The sequence below is a fragment of the Schistocerca piceifrons genome, chromosome X, assembly GCF_021461385.2.
Source record: "Schistocerca piceifrons isolate TAMUIC-IGC-003096 chromosome X, iqSchPice1.1, whole genome shotgun sequence".
NCBI classification, from domain to species: Eukaryota; Metazoa; Arthropoda; class Insecta; order Orthoptera; family Acrididae; genus Schistocerca; species Schistocerca piceifrons.
Genome location: NC_060149.1, coordinates 342,022,971 through 342,045,683, shown reverse-complemented (window position 1 = coordinate 342,045,683; position 22,713 = coordinate 342,022,971). Strand labels below are relative to the sequence as shown.

The 22,713-nt window shown below is 43.6% G+C and overlaps 1 protein-coding gene across 7 annotated transcripts in view; it reads left to right on the top strand.

Annotated features, from left to right (window-relative positions):
• Positions 1–1,167: 1,167 nt before the first annotated feature.
• Positions 1,168–22,713, top strand: part of LOC124721404 (protein O-linked-mannose beta-1,2-N-acetylglucosaminyltransferase 1-like) — a 2,183,308-nt gene continuing 2,161,762 nt past the window's right edge. For all 7 annotated transcript variants that reach the window (XM_047246347.1, XM_047246348.1, XM_047246345.1 and 4 more), the window contains exon 1: positions 1,168–1,515. The gene's annotated coding sequence lies outside the window, so the exon portion shown is untranslated. The remainder of the gene's footprint in view (positions 1,516–22,713) is intronic.

The following is a 22,713-nucleotide window of genomic DNA, read 5'->3' as shown; positions in this document are numbered from 1 at the left end:
CTTCTCAACAACAGATTCGGTGACCGATGGATTGGTAGAGGCGGACCAAATCCATGGCCTCCACGCTCTCCTGACCTCAACCCTCTTGACTTTCATTTATGGGAGATTTGAAAGCTCTTGTCTACGCAACCCCGGTACCAAATGTAGAGACTCTTCGTGCTCGTATTGTGGACGGCTGTGATAGAATACGCCATTCTCCAGGGCTGCATCAGCGCATCAGGGATTCCATGCGACGGAGGGTGGATGCATGTATCCTCGCTAACGGAGGACATTTGAACATTTCCTGTAACAAAGTGTTTGAAGTCACGCTGGTACATTGTGTTGCTGTGTGTTTCCATTCCATGATTAATGTGATTTGAAGAGAAGTAATAAAATGAGCTCTAACATGGAAAGTAAGCGTTTCCGGACACATGTCCACATAACCTTTTTGTAACACCCTGTATATTCTAGGGCTAAATTAAAAAGTAGCGGAGACAGGGCATCTCCCTGCTTAAGTCCGTTCTTTATTACAAATTCTTCTGACTCCAATTTCCCCACGCGTACTCTACCTTTTGTGTTTTTCAAACTCGCTTCTATAAGTCGAACACACTTCTTTGGTTTTCCAAGTTCCAAAAGAATTCTGTACAATTTTGACTGCAATACTGAATCATATGCTTCTGTTAAATCTATGAAAAGATTATGAACTGGTTTATTGTATTCCCATTTCTTAGATACAGTAAGCATATTTGTGAACGATAATTTTTCTTGGCCATTGAGAGAAGCGGAAACAGGAAAAGAATTTATGATTGCAACAGGCACTGTTTTCAATAGAGGTGTCCCTGACCAGACTCTTCCGTCCGAGGGTGACTGTTGCTGTTGGCCTTGAAGAGACGGCGCAGGCTCTGTACGTAATCGCTCCCGTGCACCCTCCAGGGGACCGTTTCCTTTATGATGCGAAAGCTTAAAAATTCCGTTTATAGGCAGCTGTAAATGTTTGGCGGCGTGAGGTTTTTCCTCGTGTGCCGGTTGCGGCGCGCGCCGAATCGACCCGCCCGCCGGCCCCCACCCTCGGCCGCGGCCCCCCCACCACCGGCCGCCACCCCGCCACGCGCCCCCTCCCCTCGCCCAGCGGCAGTCCCTCCAACTATGCAGGCGACTGGCCGGCTGTGCCATCAGTGCGTTTATAACTGTGCGCCAGCGAGGTGGTGTGTTGCGCGCCGCCGGCTCACACGCACGCGGTCCCGCGTCCTGCCCTCGCAGCACAAAGCGCCCCAGCAGCCATGCTGCTTCCCGCGCGCTTCTGAATCTCCCGGCTCGTTCCCTGCACACTGCGCCGACACCACATTCCTATTATTTACCTTCCCGGTGATAATAAGTTTTTGCCCGAAAGCATCCACTAAGAATCACACGACGTTAGTCAAAGCAAATAAAACAATACCCGCGGAAGGCTCTCTGATCTTCGAGGGACGGAGCACGTGCTCCAGTGCCTGACCGAGGCGTGTTTCCTCGAACACACAGGCAACGCGACTGGCAGTGGTGAGTACTGCAAGAATTTCAATTTTTTTTCGAGAAAATTACTGCTTCACTTCGAGTAAAAGCCTCTCGCGGTACGTGTGTGATCGCGCAGCTAAAACATTACGGCTCGATACTTGCGGCTATTTTCGGCAGTCACCCATAAATGCTTAAGAAACGCATTTGCCTTAGGAAATAGTTGTAGAATTTAAAAAATTGTTCCATGTATACTTCAAACGCCGCATCCGATCGAGCGCAACGGGAGCACGTGGTCGTAGTAAACACAGGTGTAGGCGCTTGTGGTACCAACTGCGCGCGTCAACACGCCGCTTGGCGCGCTAATGACACATTCCTACCACCGCGCTGGCGCAAAAATCTGCATCCTTCGTGACTGTTTCAGATACAACATACTTGTAATTCAAATCATTTGGTGTCACTGAATTTCTTAATACGGAAGAGTAGTGAAAAAGCTGGATTTCGTTTTAAATACTGACGACGACACGTAAAATTTCCTGTTGATCAGCCAGTTTGTTGTTACAACACAAAAGGATCGCCCCCTGTCATTAAAGAATAGTATTTTGCCTTTTTCCTTTCCGAGAACTATTCTACTGTCAGTGTGTGCCGATGTAGTACTAATGCTTTCAATATAAACCATTTGGATTCCTATTGCAATAGTTTCGCTAGTGGCTGTAAATATAATGAATGTGGAAAGGCGTGTGACGGCTGGTAAATCACTGTCACTCACATGGCATTCATAGTGTTATTATTATTGTTGTTATTATTAACAAACCCACTCAGTTTTACTGGCCAATGTTTGTCATTTGCAACCTGCTTAGTCTTAGAAGATACTAGCTAAATACAATTATGATGCAATTTTAACGTGTGTTTAACATTAAGTTGTGAGTATAAAGATTTGCCATATGTGGAAAGGAGTTATAATTACAAATTAAAAACACGCAGAATTCGTAAAAACATTCATAGCAAACGATTAATAGCGTGCTCATACTTTCCAGCGTGTGCCGTAACCATTGTCAACAGGGCTGGGAAAATAAGTAATGAAATAATATGCGGCAACAGAAAAGTCTGTTTGAGCCTGATTGCTGTCAAATAAACTAACTCCTTCATTGAGCAAAACTCTAAATTTCTTTCTTGTACTGTTGACAGGCACCTTACGAAAAATCTAGGGTACTTGCATTTCAGAAAATTCTCAACCTAATTTTGTTGTAAATTATAGCAATTTCACCACGGTCTGGGTTGGTCTTGATTCTGTTTTCACAATTTGGCGGCTATAGTGATACATGAGTGTCCAAAAACAGTAACGGGACATTTAGTTTATCAGACATGACATATCGACATGGAGTCATTGTTTTGAGGTCTTCACTGGAGAGTGAAAATACCCTCTGGAATCATAGTGTTTACGTGATGTGGCAACAAATGATTTGCCACAGACGGATAAGACTAAGTTATAAAATACTCCAATGACTGCATTTCTCGGCAGTCATCACCGCACTCCTCCGATCGTGTCATAAAACCGTTACGCTTACGCCGCGGTCGAAACTTCCGTTATTACCCTCCTTTGCGGAGGAAAACGTACGGCATCTGTCAGGAATTATGGCGTACGCTCCGTAAAATCTATTGAACATACAATTACTCTCAAATGACACAGTAATATCCCCATTTATTTTTGAGAACTTTGTTCGAATGAAAAGCGCTGCCACCGCAGTGCAATATTTCACGACTCCCATATTTCGGTGTTGAGAAATAGACGACTATTTCCCGTGGATATCCGGAAATAATTTATATCCCGCGGCGTACTTTTTCCGGCTGCACCTATATATATGTATCGTGGCTCGCCAACAGGCGAGAGCCTTCTTTGTGCGGGAGGCATGGTTGCAGCGCTTCCGATTGGCGCGAGGCGGCGGCGATCACGTGACTGGGCGGCGCGGTCCCTGACCTGCTACCTGTGCCCGCCTTTTACATTCAAGTTCATTACCATTACGCGAGGCCACCGCCGCGACACAAATATTGCGCGCTCCCTGCACCATGTTTGCCTCCACGCTTCACCCCCACTTCATTGCTCCCGTGAGAATTTCTAATTCGCTGCAAGTACATTATTTTGCTAGCGTAAAACTATTGGACACAAATAACAGCAATATTGTTCTGAAGCTCTTACCACCGCCCGCGGTTGCAGGCTAAATTAATAGAAACACATGTCCGTCTCTTATAAAAACAACCGTTTTTTAATGTCCAAACATGTATCAGGATCTTCTTACAATCATCAGAAGGTACTTCTGTTGAGTTCTTATTTTCTAGAATGTTAGGTTCTGGAAAACCTTTTTTACATTATTATAAGGCTTGCCACATTTGTTCTAAATGGTAGTTTTCCACTGTGGCTTATCAATAACGTTCACGGTGTATATGTTCATCTTTCCACAGCAGACGAACATGCAGATGGGATAATATACCTTGAAAGTAACTACATAACCTACATAATAATGTAAAGGAGCACCTTCGGAGCTTATCTCTGTTGAAAATATGGACTGAATAAAAATACCCACTGATGATGCCACAAAGGTGCTCTTACATATTTGGGTATCAGAAACAATAGTTGTTTTCATGATAAGAGCACCTGAATTCCCGTGACATTGGACACAAGTTGCTGATGAGTCTTTCGCGTCATATGGCTGTGGTCGAAGAAACTTTTCTGTTTCGGATGTCTCGTCCAGAGCTGCACCAGACATCTTCAGAGGTGCTCCTGGGGACGCTGAGTCCTGTCAACTGATGAGCCGAACGTCGGTGAGCGGCATGTAAAATGGCCATGTAAAATGGGCGTGGTGCAGTTTACACATGATCAGCAGAGGTAATATTTGTCAGAGATAAAACTTGACTGTCGATTGTCTCTCGTCAAAGATAAAAACTTATGTTTCGGTTCCGCAGAGCCACTGTACATATATCATTGAGTTTCATGGCTTCTTTTCTGTTTAAAGTGTCACAATGCCTATATATTTCGACTGCTTCTCTATGTAGTCGTGGATAATAGCGCGTCACAGTAGACAAAAGTTTGATTTCGGAAAAGTTCACTTTATGATTTCCTGACTGAAGAACATGCACTGCTCTAGTTGATATTTCTACTTTCCTTAATTGCCAAAGAAATTTATGACTGAAAGAAGGTAAGTCTTTGTCGACTACGGAAAACAGAGAAATCAGATGTACCAGTCAGCAAATCAAAATTTTATCTACTATGGGAAACTATTATCTACGATTATACAGAGAAGCCATCGAAATACATAAGTAAAGCGACAATTTTAAGCGGAAAGGAGAAGACGTGAAACTCGATTTTTATGGACAGTCGCTCTGCAGAATCGATAGATAAGGTTTTGTCTTTTACAGGCGACAATCGACGGTTAAGTTTCATCTCCGAAAAAAATTATCTCTGCTGATCACGTGTAAACTCGACTACGTCCACTTTACACAGTATTAACATCGCACCCGAACGTCCGACTCATTAATCGACAAGACTCAGCGTCGCTGGAAAATCTCCGAAGATGTCGAGTGCAGCTCTGGACGAATCGTCAGCAACCGAAGAGTTGCTTCGACCATGGCCATACAGCCCAGAAGGCTCATCAGCAACTACGACATAAGGTCGTGAAAGACTTCATTGCATGACTGGACACGAGACAGCAAACGGCCATATTGTTGACTTAGTAAGTGGAAACAATTCTCATGCCCAGGCGTCAAGAGACACAGGTTTGGACTTTACGTCCTGTCGGCGTGAAGTAAATATCACAAGTTCCTATCGGACAGGGATTGGGAAGGAAATCGGCTGTGGCATTTCCACAGGAACTATTGTGGCATTCACCTTAACCGGCCTTCGGCAATCATGGAAGACACAGATTTACGTCTCCTGTAGCGAGCTCGAATTCCCTCTCCTCCCTAATGAGTGTTGTGTGCGTCAACCACTCTATCACCTCGCTAGGTTTCGCGAAATGAAGCTAGTAACAATGTTTACTTGAATACACTCTTCAAAATTGTGAAGGTATCAGAGATAAAAATACAGGGAGCGAAAGGTGCTCAACAACTTGTACAGAAACCGGACTACAATTGTGAGAACCGAAGGGCGTAAAACGGAATATGTAGTTCAGAAGGATGTGTGACAAAGTTGTAACCTGTCCCCGATGTCGTTCAATGCGTACAATGAGCAAGCATTAAAGGAAACCAAAGAAAAATTTATAAGGGGAACTAAATTTCTTGGAGAAGACATAAAAATTTCGAGGTTTGCTAATGACATTGCAATTCTGGCAGACACAGCAAAGGACTTGGTTGAAGTTCAGTGAAATGAAATGTGTTGTATCTTGGAAAGAGGTTATAAGACGAATAACAACAACGAAAATAAAAAAAATTGCTAGCGGAATGTAGTCGAATTAAATCAGGCAATGGCAAGGGAATTAGATTATTAAATGAGACACTAAAAGTGGAAGAGGAATTGTGCTGTTGGGCCAACAAATAACAGACAACGAACAACGTAAAGTACATGTAAAATGTAGACCGGCAACTTTAAGAAAATCGTTTCTGAGCAGGAAGAATTTGTTAACATAGAATATAAATTTAACCATGCAGTAGAGTACGCCATCATCATTAAGCCATACAGTAGAGCTCCATGCCATATGTAAAAATTACGACTATAGTTTCCCCTTGCTTTCAGCTGTTCTTAGTACCGGCACAGCAATGCCAGTTTGGTTGATGTTACAATGCCAGATCAGTTAACCACAAGACTATTGCACCTGCAACTACAGAAAAGGCTGCTACCTCTCTTCAGTAAGCACATGTTTGTCTGGCCTCTCAACAGATACCACTCGGTTGTGCTTGCACCTACGGTACGGCTACCTGTATCGCTGAGACACGCAAGCCATCACACCGACGACAAGGTACAGAATTCATAGGAAGGGGGGGGGGGGGTAAAAATATCTCGGAGGTAAAATATTCCCACATACGAATCTTCTGGTGAGGACTGCTCGGGAGGATGTCACCATCAGAAGAAACAAAACTGGCATTCTACGGATCAGAGAGTGGAATATTACAACCCTTAATCAGGTAGGTAGGTTACATATTTAAAAAAGGGAAATAAATAGGTTGAATGTAGATATAGTGGGAATTAGTGAAGTTCAGTGACAGGAGGAACAGGACCTCGGGTAAGGTGAATACAGAGTTCTAAATACAAAGTCAAATAGGATCATGCAGGAATCGGTTTAATAGTGAATAAGAAATTAGGAATGCTGGTAAACTGCTATGAACAGCATAGTGAACGCTTTATCGTAGTGAAGATAGAGGCGAAGCCCACGCCTACCACAGTAGTACAATTTCGTATGCCAACTAACGTCACAGACGATGAAGAGATCGAAGAACTGTATGATAAGATAAAATAAATTATTCATGTAGTTCAAGGAGACGAAAATTTGTGATCTGGGACTGGAATTCGGTAGTAGGAAAAGGAAGAGAAGGAAGAAGAGTACGTGAATATGAGCTTGGGAAGTGAATGAAAGAGAAAGCCGCTTGGTAGAGTTTTACACAGAGCATAACTTAATCATCGCTAACAGCTGGTTTAGGAATCATAAACGGAGGTTGTGTACGTGGCAGAGACCTGGAGACACTGGAATGTTTCAGATTAATTATATAATGGTTAGAAAGAGATTTAGTAACCAGATTTTAAATTGTAAGACATTTCCAGAGGCAGATGTGTGCTCTGTCCACAATTTATTGGTTATGAGCTGTAGATTATAACTGAATAAATTGGAAAAACGTAGGAAATTAAGGAGATGGCACCTGGATAAGATCCAAGAACTGGAGGCTGTTGACAGTTTCGGAAGAGGCAATAGGCAGAACCTACGTAGAACAGGGGAATGGAATACAGTAGAGGACGAATGGGTGGCTTCACGAGATGAAATAGTGAAGGCAGCAGAGGGTCAATTAGGTAAAAATACAAGGTCTAGTAGAAATACTTGGATCACACAAGAGATATTAAATTTAAATGATGAAAGGAGAAAATTTAAAGATGCAGCAAATGATGCAGGTGAAAGGGAATGCAAACGTTTAAAAAATGAGACTGACAGAAAGTGCAAAATAGCTAAGCAGGAATGGCTAGAGGACAAACGTAAGGATTTAGAAGCATATATCGCTAGGGAAAAGACAGACGCTGCCTACAGGAAAATTAAAGAGAGCGTGGGAGAAAAGAGAACCACCTGCACAAATATCAAGAGCTCAGGTGGAAAACCAGTCCTAAGCAAAGGAGAGAGAAAGCAGACAGCTGAATGAAGTGTGTAGAGGGTCTATACAAGGGAGATGTACTTGAGCACAATATTATAGAAGTGGAAGAGGAAGTAGATGATGATGAGATGGGAGATACGACACTGTGAGAAGAATTTGACAGAGCTCTGAAAGATCTAAATCGAAACAAGATCCTGGGGATAGACGATATTCCGTCAGAACTACCTTGAGAGAATCAGCCATGACAAAACTCTTCCATCTGGTGTGAGAGATGTATGAGGCAGTCAGAATACGTTGAGACTTCAAGAACGGTGTCGTAATTCCTATTCCAAAGAAAGCAGTTGCTGACAGATGTCATAAGTCATGGTTGCAAAATACTAACACGAATTCTTACAGAAGAATGGAAAAAAAAGTGGTGGAAGCCGACCTCGGGGGTGGATAAGTTTGGATTCCAGAGAAATGAAAGAACATGCGAGGCAGTACTGACCCTACGACTTACCTTAGAAAGGAAAGACGAACATACTTCTGTAGCATTTGCAGACTTAAGAGAAAGCTTTTGACAATGTTGAATGGAATTCTCTACTTGAAATTCTGAAGGTAGAAGGGGTAAAATATATGGAGCGAAAAGTTACTTACAGACGGCAGTTGTAAGAGCCGAGGGGTATGAAACGCAAGCAGTTGTTGAGGAGGTAGTGAGACAGGGTTGCAGCCTATTCCCGTTAATATTTAATATGTACGTTGAACAAGCAGTTAAAGAAGCCAAAGAAAATGTTGGAATATGAATTAAAGTTCACGGAGAAGAAATAAAAACCTCAAAGTTTGCCGATGACATTGTAATAGTCATAGACTGCAATGGACTTGGAAGAATAGTTGAGTGGAATGGACTGTGTCTTGAAAGGAAAATATAAAATGAACGTCAATAAAATCAAAACAAGTTTAATAGAATGTAGTCTAATTAATTCAGGGGAAGCTAACGAAATGAGATCACGAAACGAGACAATTAAGGTAGTAGGTGATTTTTGCTATTTCGGCAGCAAAATAACTGATGATGGCCGAGGAAGAGAGGATATAACATACAGACTGGCGATTTCAAGGAAAGAAATTCTGAAGAAGAGAAATACATTAACATCCAGTATAGATTCAAGTGTTAGGAAATCTTTTCTGGAGCTATTTGTATGGACTGTCACAATGTATGGAGTGAAACGTGGCTGATGAACGATTTAAATAAAAAGAGAGCAGAACCTTTCGAAATGTAGTGCGACAGAAGAATGTTCAAGATTAGATAGGTCGATCAAATAACTAATGAGTAGGAAATGAGGAGACAAATTCGTTGCGCAACTTGACGAAAAGAAGGGATCAGTTGATGGGACACATTCTGAGACATCAAGGGATCACCAGTCCAGTACTGGTGGGAAGTGGGGGGGGGGGGGGGGTGGCGGCAATGGTCGTAGAGGGAGACCAACAGATGAATACAGTAGCTGGCCGGTGTGGCCAAGCGGTTCTAGGCGCTTCAGTCTGGAACCGCGTGACCGCTCCGGTAGCAGGTTCGAATCCTGCCTCGGGCATGGATGTGTGTGATGTCCTTAGGTTAGTTAGATTTAAGTAGTTCTAAGTTCTAGGGGACTGATGACCTCAGATGTTAAGTCCCATAGTGCTCAGAGCCATTTTTTTTTTTTTTTTTTTTTTTTTTTTTTTTTTTTTTTTTTTTTTTTTGTAATACAGTAAGCAGATTCAGATGAATGTAGGTTGCAGTAGTTATTCGGAGATCAAGAGGCTCGCACAGGATAGAGTAGCATGGAGAGCTGCCTCAAACCAGTCTTCGGACTGAAGACCACAACATCAAACACAGAATATAAATTTAAGTGTTATTAAGTCTTTTTCTGTACTTATTTGTCAGGAGCGTAGCCTAGTGCGGAAGTGAATAGAATACATTTTTTTTAATCTGTTGTCACAGAAGGATGCTGAAAGTTAGATGGGTAGATTAGATCATTAATAAAAGGGATACTGAAAAGAGTCGCGGGGGAAAGAAATTAATGACTTGAATTGATTAAACGAAAGGATTCTTTGATAAGTTACATTCTGAAACATGAAGGGATCGTTAATTTGGTAACAGAGGTAAGTGTAGGAGGTAAACATTGTAGAGGGGCACAAAGGTTTGACATTAGGAAACAAGTTCAAGGTTACAGTAGGCATGTACAGATGAAAGATACACTAGTGTGGAGAGCGACATCAAGCCAGTCTTCGGACTGAAGACCGCAACAGCATAAAACAATTGGACTTAAGATTTTAAATATACAGGCTGCAACTGTACACATGACAAAAATGACAATGATTCAAACAGTACTGCAACAAATACGATGAATAAAATCATGTTCACATGCTTCAAGGGACGATGAATATAGACTGGGATGTCTATGGATTCTTCGCGAAGTACTTTTGAACACATGCTCCAAAAACTTTCTTGAGCAGCTAGTTCGGTAGCCCAAACGCAACGGAAATATCTCAGACCTTGTAGCTACAAATAGGCCGGACGTTTAGGATAACGTCGTAGGAAAACGGGGATTAGCAATCATAATGTCACTGTAGCAACTACGGTTACGAACTTTAATAAATCAGTGAAGAAGGCTAGGAGAGTGTTTTTGGTACAAAGAACTGACAAACAGTTCTTAGCATCTCACTTAAACAGTGTACTGACATCACTTACTTCCAGTAAGATGGACGTAGAGGAATTATAGGCAAAGTTTAAGCAGTCGTGGTCTGGAGAATTATGTGCCTAGTAAGTAGATCAAGGATGGAGAAGACCCACTAGTAACGATATCCGGAAAATGCTCAGGAAGGAGATGCTGTTGCACTCTCGGTTCAAAAGTGAACTCGCAAATGACGACAAGCAAAGGTTTGTACAGATTCGTGCGTTTATGAAAAGAATGATTCTCGAACCAAAAGATCTGATAGAGAACCGGAGGAAATACTGGTCCTATGTAAAATCGTTGAGTTTGTCTGAGGCTTCCATCCATTCACTTGTTGGTCAGTCTGGTGTGGCAGTTGAAAACGAAAGCCAAAGTTTTAAATATGACGTTCACGAAATCGTTCACGCAAGGAGAATGGTACAAACGTGCCGTCCTTTGACCATAGAACAGCCTCGCGTTTAGACGACACAGTAATAAGCATCCCTGTAATAGAGAAACAACTAACGGAGTTGAAAACAAATAATTCACAAGGTCCCGATGTAATCCCAATTCGGTTTTTCAAAGAGTACTCTACGGCACTGGTCTTTTACTTAGCTTGCATTTATCGTTAATCTGTAGCCCAGCGCAAGGTCCCAGGTGACTGGAAAAAAGCGCAGGTGACTCCTGCCTATGAAAAGGGCAAAAGAACATACTCGCAAAACTACAGACCGATATCCTAAACATCGGTTTGCTGCAGAAGCCTTGAACATACTCCCAGTTCGAATATAATACATTTTCTTGAGGCAGAGAAGCTTATGTCCACGAACCAGCATGGTTTTAGCAAGCATCGCGAATGCGAAACTCAGCGTGCCATTTTATCACATGATATGCTGCTAGCTACGGGTGAAGACCAACAGGCAAATTCCATATTTCTAGATTTCCGGAAAGCTGTAGCCGCGGTGCCCCGTTGCAGGCTGTTGAAGTTACTAGCATATGGAATAGGTTCAAAGATACGTGAGTGGCTCGAAGACTTCTTAAACTGTAGAACGCAGTACGTTGTCCTCTACGGCGAGTGTTCATCAGAGACAAGGGTGCCCCAGGGAAGTGTGATAAGACCGCTATTATACTCTGTATAAATAAATGATTTGGCGGACAGGGTGGACAGCAGTCTGCGGTTGTTTGCTGATGATGTCGTGGTGTACGGTAAGGTGTCGAAGTGGAGCGACTACACGAGGATACAAGTTGACTTAGATAAAATTTCCTGTTGCTGTGATGAATGGCAGCTAGCTCTAAATGCAGGAAAATGTAAGTTAATGCGGGTGAGTAAGATAAACAAACCCATAACGTTCGGATACAGCATTATTTGTGTCCTGCTTAACACAGTCACGTCTTTTAAATATCTGGGCATGACGTTGCAAAGCGATATGAAATGGAACGAGCACATGAGGATTGTGGTAGAACAGGCGAATGGTCGACTTCAGTTTATTGGGAGAATTCTAGAAAAGCGTGGTTCATTTGCAAAGGCGACCGCGTTTAGGATGCTAGTGCGACCTGTCCTTGAGTACTGCTCGAGTGTTTGCGATCCGTACCAGGTCGGAGTACAGGAAGACATCGAAGCAATTCAGAGGCAAGCTGCCAGACTTTTTACTGGTACACTACGTGATCAAAAGTATCCGGACACCCCCAAAAACATACGTTTTTCATATTAGGTGCATTGTGCTGCCACCTGCCACCAGGTACTCCGTATCAGCGACCTCAGTGGTCATTACATATCGTGAGAGAGCAGAATGGGTGTCACTTTTGTCATACGTCTACGCGAGATTTCCACACTCCTGAACATCCCTAGGTCCACTGTTTCCGATGTGATTATGATGTGGAAACGTGAAGGGACATGTACAGCACAAAAGAGTACATTCCCACCTCGTCTGTTGACTGACAGAGACCGCCAACGGTTGAAGAGGGTCGTAATGCGTAATAGGCAGACATCTATCCAGGCCATCACACAGGAATTCCAAACTGCATTAGGATCCACTGCAAGTACTATGATAGTTAGGTGGGAGGTGAGAAAACTTGGATTTCATGGTCGAGCGGCTGCTAATAAGCCACACATCACGCCGTTATACCAAACGACGCCTGACTTGGTTTAAAGAGCGTAAACATTGGACGATTGAACAGTGGAAAAACGTTGTGTGGCGTGACGAATCACTGTACACATTGTGGCGATCCGATGGCAAAGAGTGACGAATCACAGTACACATTGTGGCGATCCGATGGCAGGGTGTGGGTATGGCGCATGCCCGGTGAACGTCATGTACCAGCGAGTGTAGTGCCAACAGTAAAATTCGGAGGCGGTGGTGTTATGGTGTGGTCGTGTCTTTCATGGAGGGGCTTGCACCCCTTTGTTGTTTTGGGTGGAACTATCATAGCACAGGCCTACATTGATGTTTTAAGCACGTTCTTGCTTCCCACTGTTGAAGAGCAATTCGGGTATGGCGATTGCATCTTTCAACACTATCGAGCACCTGTTCATAATACACGACCTGTGGCGGAGTGGTTACACGACAGCAACATCCCTGTAATGGACTGGCCTGTACAGAGTCCTGACCTCAATCCTACAGAACACCTTTGGGATGTTTTGGAACGCCGACTTCGTGCCCGGCCTCACTGACCGACATCGATACCTCTCCTCAGTGCAGCACTCCGTGAGTAATCGGCTACCATTCCCCAAGAAACCTTCCAGCACCTGACTGAACGTATGCCTGCGAGAGTGGAAGCTGTCATCAAGGCTAAGGGTGGGCCAACACCATATTGAATTCTAGCATTACCGATGGAGGGCGCCGCGAACTTTTTAAGTCATTTTCAGCCAGGTCTTCGGATACTTTTGATCACATAGTGTAGGTTCGAACAACACGCATGTGTTACGGAGATGCTTCGGGAAGTCAAATAGGAATCCCTGGAGAGAAGGAGACGTTCTCTTCAAGGAAAACTACTGAGAAAATTTAAAGAAACATCACTTGAAGCTGAGTGCAGAACGATTCTGTTGCCTCCAACATACACTGCGTCTAAGCATTACGAAGATAAGACACGAAAAATTGAGGCACATGCAAAGGCATTTAGACATTCGTTTCTCCCTCATTCTGTTTGCGAGTGGAACAGGGAAGGAAATGACTAGTTGTGGTACGGGGTACCCTTCGCCACGCACCGGAAGGTGGATTACGGAGTATCGAGTAGATGTAGATGTACAATGCAGAAGATGATAGCTGAACATCCCGCCGACGTGGCACAAAGAGCACGTGTTCCTGTCGGACAAAGAAATCGGCTACGATTTTTTTAAAGGTAAACCATTCAGCTTTGATCGACTCTGCACAACTATGGAAGACCTTTGGGGCCGAAAGCGAGTCTGCAGTACCTCCCTCCCAGAATCTAGTTGTGCGTGCTATCCACTGCAGCCCTTCGCTAGTTTCATACTGATGCAGTATAATACGGCACTGGTACTGAGCACATTGTCAGAAATGATATAGAACGTGCGCCTCAGGTGTATGAACGACTTATTATTCGCTCTATGTACAAACAACCTACGACGGTAAAGCTTGTAACCCATTGAGGCTGTTGGTAGACGACTTACTTGTTAAGAGGAAGGTCACATCTTTATAATATTATTCAGACATTTAGAAATATATCTGCAGATAATCAACGCTTGCTGCACCGTCAGTTAGCTGACCTGTAATATGACCAAATGCGTACAACGTAATGCAAAAAATAAGTGAAATGATTCGATATAAATCAATTTGCATCATCGCCGAGCAGTGACAGCTGTCAGATACACAAGAGAATCTGTACAAGAGAGGGAATTAGCACAGATATATAGTTTTGGAGACAGCTGACATGTATTGTGTTCATTAGAAAAGTGTTATTAATGAATTGTAGTTCACCCTGAAAGAAGGTACATTATAAAAATATAGTACAGACGTTGCAGACTATGGCTTAACCAACCTTCAACATAACACTGACGTAGAAGCTCCCGAAAATGCAAAGAAGAGCTATGTGATTGGTTTTAGGTTTGTATAGTCAGTACTATAGTATTCCTAAAATACTCAATATACTCACCTGGGAGACGCTGTAAATGATCTTTTGTGGATCACGTAAAGACCTACCAAGTAATCGTATCATGATGTTCGCAGTGGCTCTCACTCTGTCAGCCACTGCTTTTTCAATGATCCGGCGAGATGGAAGTGATTGCTTGGGTGGAACACCTTTCCAACGAAGTACCACAATCATTGATGTGGCTCCACTGATTTCCATCTCACTAACGTTTTTAGTGTTCTCGTTACTCACAACATTTACCCAGCTTACGCTACTGACAATATTGTTATAGGTTTATGCTGGGAGAGAAAGATTATCTACTGTGTAGTACAGTTACCGAGAGGGGGACTTAAAATCAGATTTGGTCATTTGCTATGGAGCACCAAAGGCGATAAATTTCAATTTTGGGTTAGTGAGTGGATGGATGGAGGGAAACTCTTTTGGGCCAACTGGCTCTCGCTCTCAAATGGAAAGTGTAGATCTAGTGACTGAAGCACGGTGCACAGTAGATGCATTGGAATTTCAACAGAACACACGGCATGTATAGAGGGTTTGACGCCCATAATTTATGTCACTTTGAGTTAATGTGAATTTCATGTACAACAGTGGAGACACAAGATTGTGACTGAAAGTCAGTGAAATTTTGGTAGCACGTTAATCCGAGAATTTTCAGTAGTTATCTTCAGACTGCCGTTAGATTCTGGGTATCTGGTACCATGACTGAAATCTTCTGATATCCAGAAAATGTGCTTCTAAGGTTTTGGGACAGTCAGACAGAAACTATTTGCTGAGTATGTCTCAGGTCTGACGGAAAGTTGATTAACACATATCCAATGAGGGACCAGTGAAACGAAATAACTGCAGCACGGATTGTTAAGTATAGAGATATTTACTGCGTAGCTCAGATGTGTGTAGCCTATCCAGATCAGCTTCAAATCGATATCGAGAGCACCAGAATGGCCAGTTCATCACGACTTAGCTGAAAGTGTCTGTGTAACCAAATTATGAAGATACATGTTTCCCACATGACGCTTAGTCAAAAACGATCTCAGCGGTCTTAAAATTGAGGGAACTGAATGGGAGGTCCTCAGAATGTATAAGGACTCAATGTGCAATGAGGAAAGTAGCGTAAGTACTTTACTTTTGCATACGTTTCACTCGATATGTATGTATGTCTCCAGCTGGATTTAACAAAGCTGTTATAAATTGTACTATTTTCTTTTAGCCCTATGGATTCTGTTAATTTTTTCAAACAGACAGTAGATATGCTAAACCTTTTCCCACACAACACGGATACCAATATGTCCAACACAGTAGACATTATTATTAGTTCACGTATAGATTAGCTAAGTGAAAGAATAGATTAAGTAATATCCACCTGGTCAACTAAGCCCTCCCAAAGAGCGTGCCTGGAAGGAATTTACAAATACGTATTGTACAAAATGCCTAGCATTTCTTTGCTCCATTTTTTTAATAGAATAGCAATATCATGTCATAAAATCCTACGATCTGCACTGATAAGCCAAAACATTATGACCACTGCCCATGCCGCTTGGTGGCGTTGCAGGCACGTGACGCGATAGCAAAAGTATGCAAGAGGAGCAGACACAGACAGGGGATCATCTCAGCGAAGATATGGGCAGCAAATGGAGAATTTCATTGACATATACGACTTTGACAAATTACGGACTATTATTATGCCGAGTCTGTGAGCGCGAATCTCCAAAAAGGCGAAGCTGGTCGAATTTTGACGTGCTACTGTCGTGAACATCTACAGAAAGAGGTAGAAGGACAGTGAAACTACTACTAGGCGCTAAATGGTTGGACGACCACGACTCTTCACAGAACGTGGGGTTCGGAGGCTTGTCTGCTCTGTATAGTGGGATAGACGGTGATCTGTGGAAACTCTACCGAAAGAACACAAGTGCTTCGGAGCACACCGTTCATACACTAGGGCGATTGTTGTCTCTTCAAACGCCGTTATTGACGTGAACGGCGGTTCGAAACGTGCAGCGCACCACTGACATAGGCTACTCGGAGCAGTATTGTGTTATGGGACACATTCTCCTGTGCTTGCATGGAACTTGTAGTAGCAGTCGAAGACACGCTCACAGCTGCGAACCACCTGCATCCCTTCAAGGTTGATGTCTTCTCCGACGGCGATGTCATCTTTCAGCAATATAATGGTCCGTGTCTCGGAGTCATAACCGGGCTACAGTGGTTTGAGGAGCACTATAGTGCACCCACGATGTCTCGGCGACAGAATTAACCTGATGTAAATCCTACGGAACCCATCTTGGTAGCTATCGGGCGCCACCACTTTCCACAAAAATCAGCGACCCATTATTTATCCGAATTACATGACCTGTGCGTAAATAACTAATTCCACATACCTCCACAAACCTACCAGCAAACTATGGGATTCCTGATACGCAGAATCAGTTATGTATTTCTTTCCAAAGACTGACGAGCAAACTATTAAGCTGGTTGTTATGATGCTTTGGCTCATCAGCCTGTGATACAAATGCGGATTCTTGTTGTTTGAGAGCTTGAGACCTCATGCTAGACTCCCGTAATATTCTTTAAATGTTGTGTCAGCATTGAATAAACACGGTATACTCTTCTTAAAAACAGCGTTTCGAAGTGATACAATGATTTACACTTGACGGGCCGTGGCATAAATTCCTGTTGGTCCATCCTTAGTTTCCATGGTTTCCCGGGGTGTATGCGGGGGCCGGCCGCGGTTGTCTCGCGGTTCTAGGCGCGCAATCCGGAACCGTGCGACTGCTACGGTCGCAGGTTCGAATCCTGCCTCGGGCATGGATGTGTGTGATGTCCTTAGGTTAGTTAGGTTTAAGTAGTTCTACGTTCTAGGGGACTGATGACCACAGCTGTTAAGTCCCATAGTACTCAGAGCCATTTGAACCATTTTTTTGTATGCGGGGATTATTCTTCAAAACAGGTAAAGGCTCATCACTTCTCTACTTTTCTCCAATCAATCTTCTTGCTTCGCCGCTAACGGCTATACGTTGGCACGACGTTAAATTACAAACTCATTCGGCACCAATGACCCCTGCTGCTTGGGTTTTGAGGCCATCCTCAGTTCCTACAGGCCGATGGCAGAAGTGGTGAAGGGTGCTGGCCCCGCGCGCGAGGTGCACGCAAAGCTCGCAATTTGCAGCATTGTTCCCAGATTTATCGGCGCCAATTGGTTTGGAGCCGAGTGAAAGATCTCAGCTAAAGGCTTCGTTGACTCTGTGACGCACCTGGCTACAGATTTCTGGGCCTGCGTTGTCGGGCGCAGAGTCGTAGGACTCCTCTTGATGGATCAGGGGTGCACTACACAAAGGAAGCAGCTACTCGGGCAGCAGAGTGTTTATGAAGTGCGCATAGGTTTTTTTGGGCTAGACTTTAGTTTTAGGTACTCCGATGAACACTCGCCAGTCGACATGCAGACAGCCAAACTAGTCCGCGTTCAGAGTAAAGACACTGTCAAAATTTTATCAGTAAACTGTCGAAGCACTCATAACAAAGTTCCAGAATTCACTGGCGTCCAGGAGATTTCATCGCGCTCAGATTGTTTCCCGGACTGAGAGTTAGCTGAAACCCGAAGCAGAAAGCTCTAAAGTATACAGCGATCGTGGAACGCACATGGGAAAGACAAATTAGACCACGTAGGAGGGGGCGTGTTCATTGCAATCGACAAAAATATTGTCTCCAACGAGGTCAATTTCGAGTGTGACTGTGAAGTTATCTGGACGCATATAACAGAATATGTGAAATCAAGTAAAATGTTAGAGGTTTCATCGGCCGCCCGGTTCCGCCGTGAGAGTTTTACAGTCATTCAAAGAAAATCTATGCTCAATGCCATGCAATATTAATTGGAAGAAATTTAACCTAACGAGTATAGACGGGGCAGTCTATGGATGCATTGCAAGGTGTACGAACAGGCAATTTTGCAATGTACTTTTGAACATGTTTTCCGAAAACTGTCTTTAGTAGCTAATTCGACAGTCCACATGCAATGGAAATATTTTAGACCTTTTAACTACAAACAGGCCTGACCTAATCGACGGCGTCAAGATAGAGACAGGGCTAATGACCATGATATCAGAATAACGACTAAGGTTAATAAAGCTAATAAATCATTCAAGGTGGCAAGGAGAGTAGTTTTGCTAGAAAGAGCAGACAAGAAGTTACCAGCATCTCACTTAAATGATGAAAGGAGATTACTTAGTTGCAGTATGATGGTAGTAGAGGAATTGTGGGCAAAGCTTAAACGGACTGTACATCGCGCTATGGTGAATTATGTGCCGAGTAAGTGGATTAAGGACAGAATAGACTCACCATAGTTTAACAACGAAATTCGGAAAGCGCGAGAAATCAAAGACTGTTGTGCTCTCGGACCAAAAGAGAACGCCCAATGACGACTGGCAGAAGTTAGTAGAGACTCGTGTCTGTAAAAACATCGATGCTCGAAACATACAGCAACTACCACCGTCACGCCTTAGCAAAGGATCTAGCCGAGAACGCGAGAAAATTCTGGTCCTACGAAAGATTTCGAACGAGTCACTCGTTGACCGATCTGGTGTGGCAATAGAAGAAACCAAAAAGAAAGCTTAACTTTCCAGTTTCGCGTTTAAGAATACTCCGCGTCATCAGCCCGTTACTTAGCTTGCATTTATCACGAATATCGCAACCGGCGCAAAGTCCTAACAGACTGAAAGAAACCGCGGGTGATTCTATTGTGTAAGAAGGATAGAAGAAGTTACCGAAAAATTGCACAACAAAATATTTAACATTGATTTGGTGCAATCTTTGAACATATTCTCAGTTCAAGAATAATGCATCTCCTTCAGACAGAAAAGCTTCTGTCCACAAATAACAACGTATTCAGACAGCAGCACTCGTGTGGAACTCAGCTTACCCTTTTCACTCATCAGGTTCTGCGAACTATGGATGAAGGGCAACAAGAAAATTACATATTGATAGATTTCCGTAACGCATGTAACACGTTGCCCCGTTGCAGACTGTTAACGAAGGTACGAGCCTACGGTATAGGTTCCAAGATATGTGAGTGGCTCGAACACTTCTTAAGCAGTAGGACCCACTACGTTGTCCTCCACGGCGAGTGTTGAACAAAGACAAGGTATCGTCATGGGTGCCCCGGGGAAGTAGGGTAGGAAAGCGATTATTCTCTAAATTAAAGATCTGATAGACAGGGTAAGCAGTAATCTGTAGCAGTTGGCTGAGGATGCTGTGGCACACGGGAAGGTGACGTCATTCAGTGAATGTAGGAGGATACAAAATTTCTAATTGAATATGACGATGGTATCTGTTCGTTCGGACATGTCCGATCTTCTTCAGTGCGGATGCACTAACATTGATCAAACTCTTACGGGAATCGGTAAATCGACTGCCGCGAGTAATGAGTATAGTAGGCAGGGGCACTACAAATGTGGTATGTGGACAGTAAGTTGGAAATGTGGGTGTCACGGGGAGCGTGCCAGAGATAAGTCCCTGCAGTCGTACTTTCCTCTGTGTCCCCGATGGCTCAGTCGGATAGAACGTCTGCCATGTAAGAGGGAGATCCCGGGGTCACGGTCGGGGCACACATTTTAAACTGTCCCCGTTGATATTTATCAACACCTATAAGCATCTAATGGTCTGGGTTTCATTGTAATTTCAAATTTCTAATTCGTTTCCAATGCGATATGAGCTGGAACGAGCATGTAAGGGTTGTAATGGGGAAGATGAATGGTCGCTTTCGGTTTATTGGGAGAGCTTTAGAAAACTGTGTGGATCGTCTGCAAAGGAGACACTAGTGAGACGCGTTCTTGAGTTCTGCGCGAGTGTTTGGAATTCCCACTACGTTGGATTGAAAGAGGACATCGAAGCAATTCAGAGGCGAGCTGTTAGATTTATTACCGTTAGGTTCTATCAACGCAGAAGTATTACTGAGTTGCTACGGAAACTTAGAAGGGAATCCCTGGAGGGAAGCCATCGTTCTTTTTCAGGAACGCTAATGAGAAAATTTAGAGAACCGCCATTTTAAACTGACTGTAGGACGACCCTACTGCCGACAGCGTACATTTCACGTAAGAACCACGAAGATAAGAGAAATTAGGGCTCATACGGAGATCACCAAACAACCACTGAGCCTATTTTAACACTCAAAATAACTTCTCTATCAATACCAGAAAGAAAAAGAAAGAATCCATCGTTCTCATTAGACACGGTACAGCTTAAGCAATAACTACCATTTCCGGATGAAAATCGATACTATTACCGATCCAACAACTTTCCCTTAAACATATCTCAAAACGCGTTCGAGAAGTACTTAGCGATCATCTAGTAATCACTACTCTTTTTCAACATAGAATTTCACTACCCGGATTAAATACTACAACATGATGTTCACAACTTCCGCGGGCATTCAGCCTTGTTACCAATCAGCTGACTATACTTCGCGGACAAACTCATCTAGTCGACTCCAACCCAAAAACTCAACTGTGCTAAAAAAACAATTCTTATCGTAAGTACGAACAATAGAAGAAGGAACAAATAGTGTTATTTGTCCTTTTTGCCAATTTTTGGTTGTATGTAATGACTGCCAGTTGTTTTCATAGCGGCCATCGTTGGCACGCGCTTTCATGAAGATCCATGGTGTGTACTCAAACATTCATCATTTTTCTGTCCAGACAGTTTGGGAACTACTGCCCCATGTAAACTTCTACAACATCATTATGATCAAAACTTCATATTAATTTTGCAGCCTATACGAAAAAGTCACAAATAAGAATTTATCAGCAGAATCAACCGTCTACTCCTTAGTGAGGATATTACGGTCAGTTTTGATGTAGTGGCGCTGTTTACGAATGTGCCTATCAAAGACGCTTTGGACCTAATTTCCCAATACTTTGTAAGTAACATGGTCGAGCTATTTAGGCACACTCTTACGTCCTCCTACTCCGTGTACAACGGCCAGTATTACGATCAGACAGACGGCGTAGCAATGGGTAGCCCGTTGGCTCCAGCTGTTGCAAATCCCTTCATGGGGAATTTTGAGGATATTGCCATAGATACTGCGCCATTGAAGACGAAGTGTTTCTTTGACGACACGTTCGTCATTTGGCCACTCGGACGCGAGGAACTATACGAGTTTTTGGAACACCTCAATGGCATCAACAGTAATATCCAGTTCACCATGGAGGTGGAAAAAGATAATGCGTAGCACTTCCTCGACGTCCTTGTCCACCGTAAACAAAATGGGTGCCTGGGCCACAGCGTCTACAGAAAACCCACCCACACAGACCTCTACCTGCACGCCATCAGCCATCATCATCGAGCACAGAAGCGCACAGTATTAAAAACATTGATGCATTGCGCAAGAGTGATATCAGACGACGACAACCTGCCCCATGGACTGAGCCACCAACGCAAGGTTTTCAGGAATAATGGCTACATCGACCATCAAGTGAAAGAAGTGATTTCTGGGAAATATCAGAGTAAGGCCACCAACGAAGAGCAGGAAAAGAAACTTGCTTTGCTGCCATTCTGTGGCTCTGTGTCGGGCAAGATAAGCCGCCTGTTGAAAAGGCACAAGGTCAAATCAATCTTCAGGCCTCCAACGAAAATCCGTCAATTGCTGAGACCAGTTAAGGACGCAGTAGGTCTCAGAACACCTGGAGTCTACGAAATACCTTGTGAGTGTGGCCAGAAGTACATCGGACAAACAGTGCGCACTGTGGAACAACGCAGGAAAGAACATGAGAGGTATTATCGCCTACGCTGTCCAGAGAAATGTGCGCTAGCTGAGCATGCGTTAGAAAACGGTCACCACATAAAATTTGACGATACCTCTGTCGTGGCTCGCACTAACGGCTTCTGGGACAATTTAATAAAGGAAGCTATTGAAATAAAAATTACAGCAGACACTCTGAACAGAGACGGTGGCTTGCAGCTCAGCGCTGCGTGGGATCCAGCGATCGCGCGGTTGAGGAGGGCACATCGAACACCGACTCAAAACATGCCCATATACGGTAATTTCACGGGCACCAGTGACGTCACAGCCAGCAGCTAGCGTATATAAGGGCCCACCAACAGCCCACTGGCAGTCATACCACTTGACAATGGCCAAGGAGTACTTGGCCGAAAGCTCGTGTAGTTTCAAGCAATTGACGCGGTTGGAAACCCGAGAACATTTTATTCA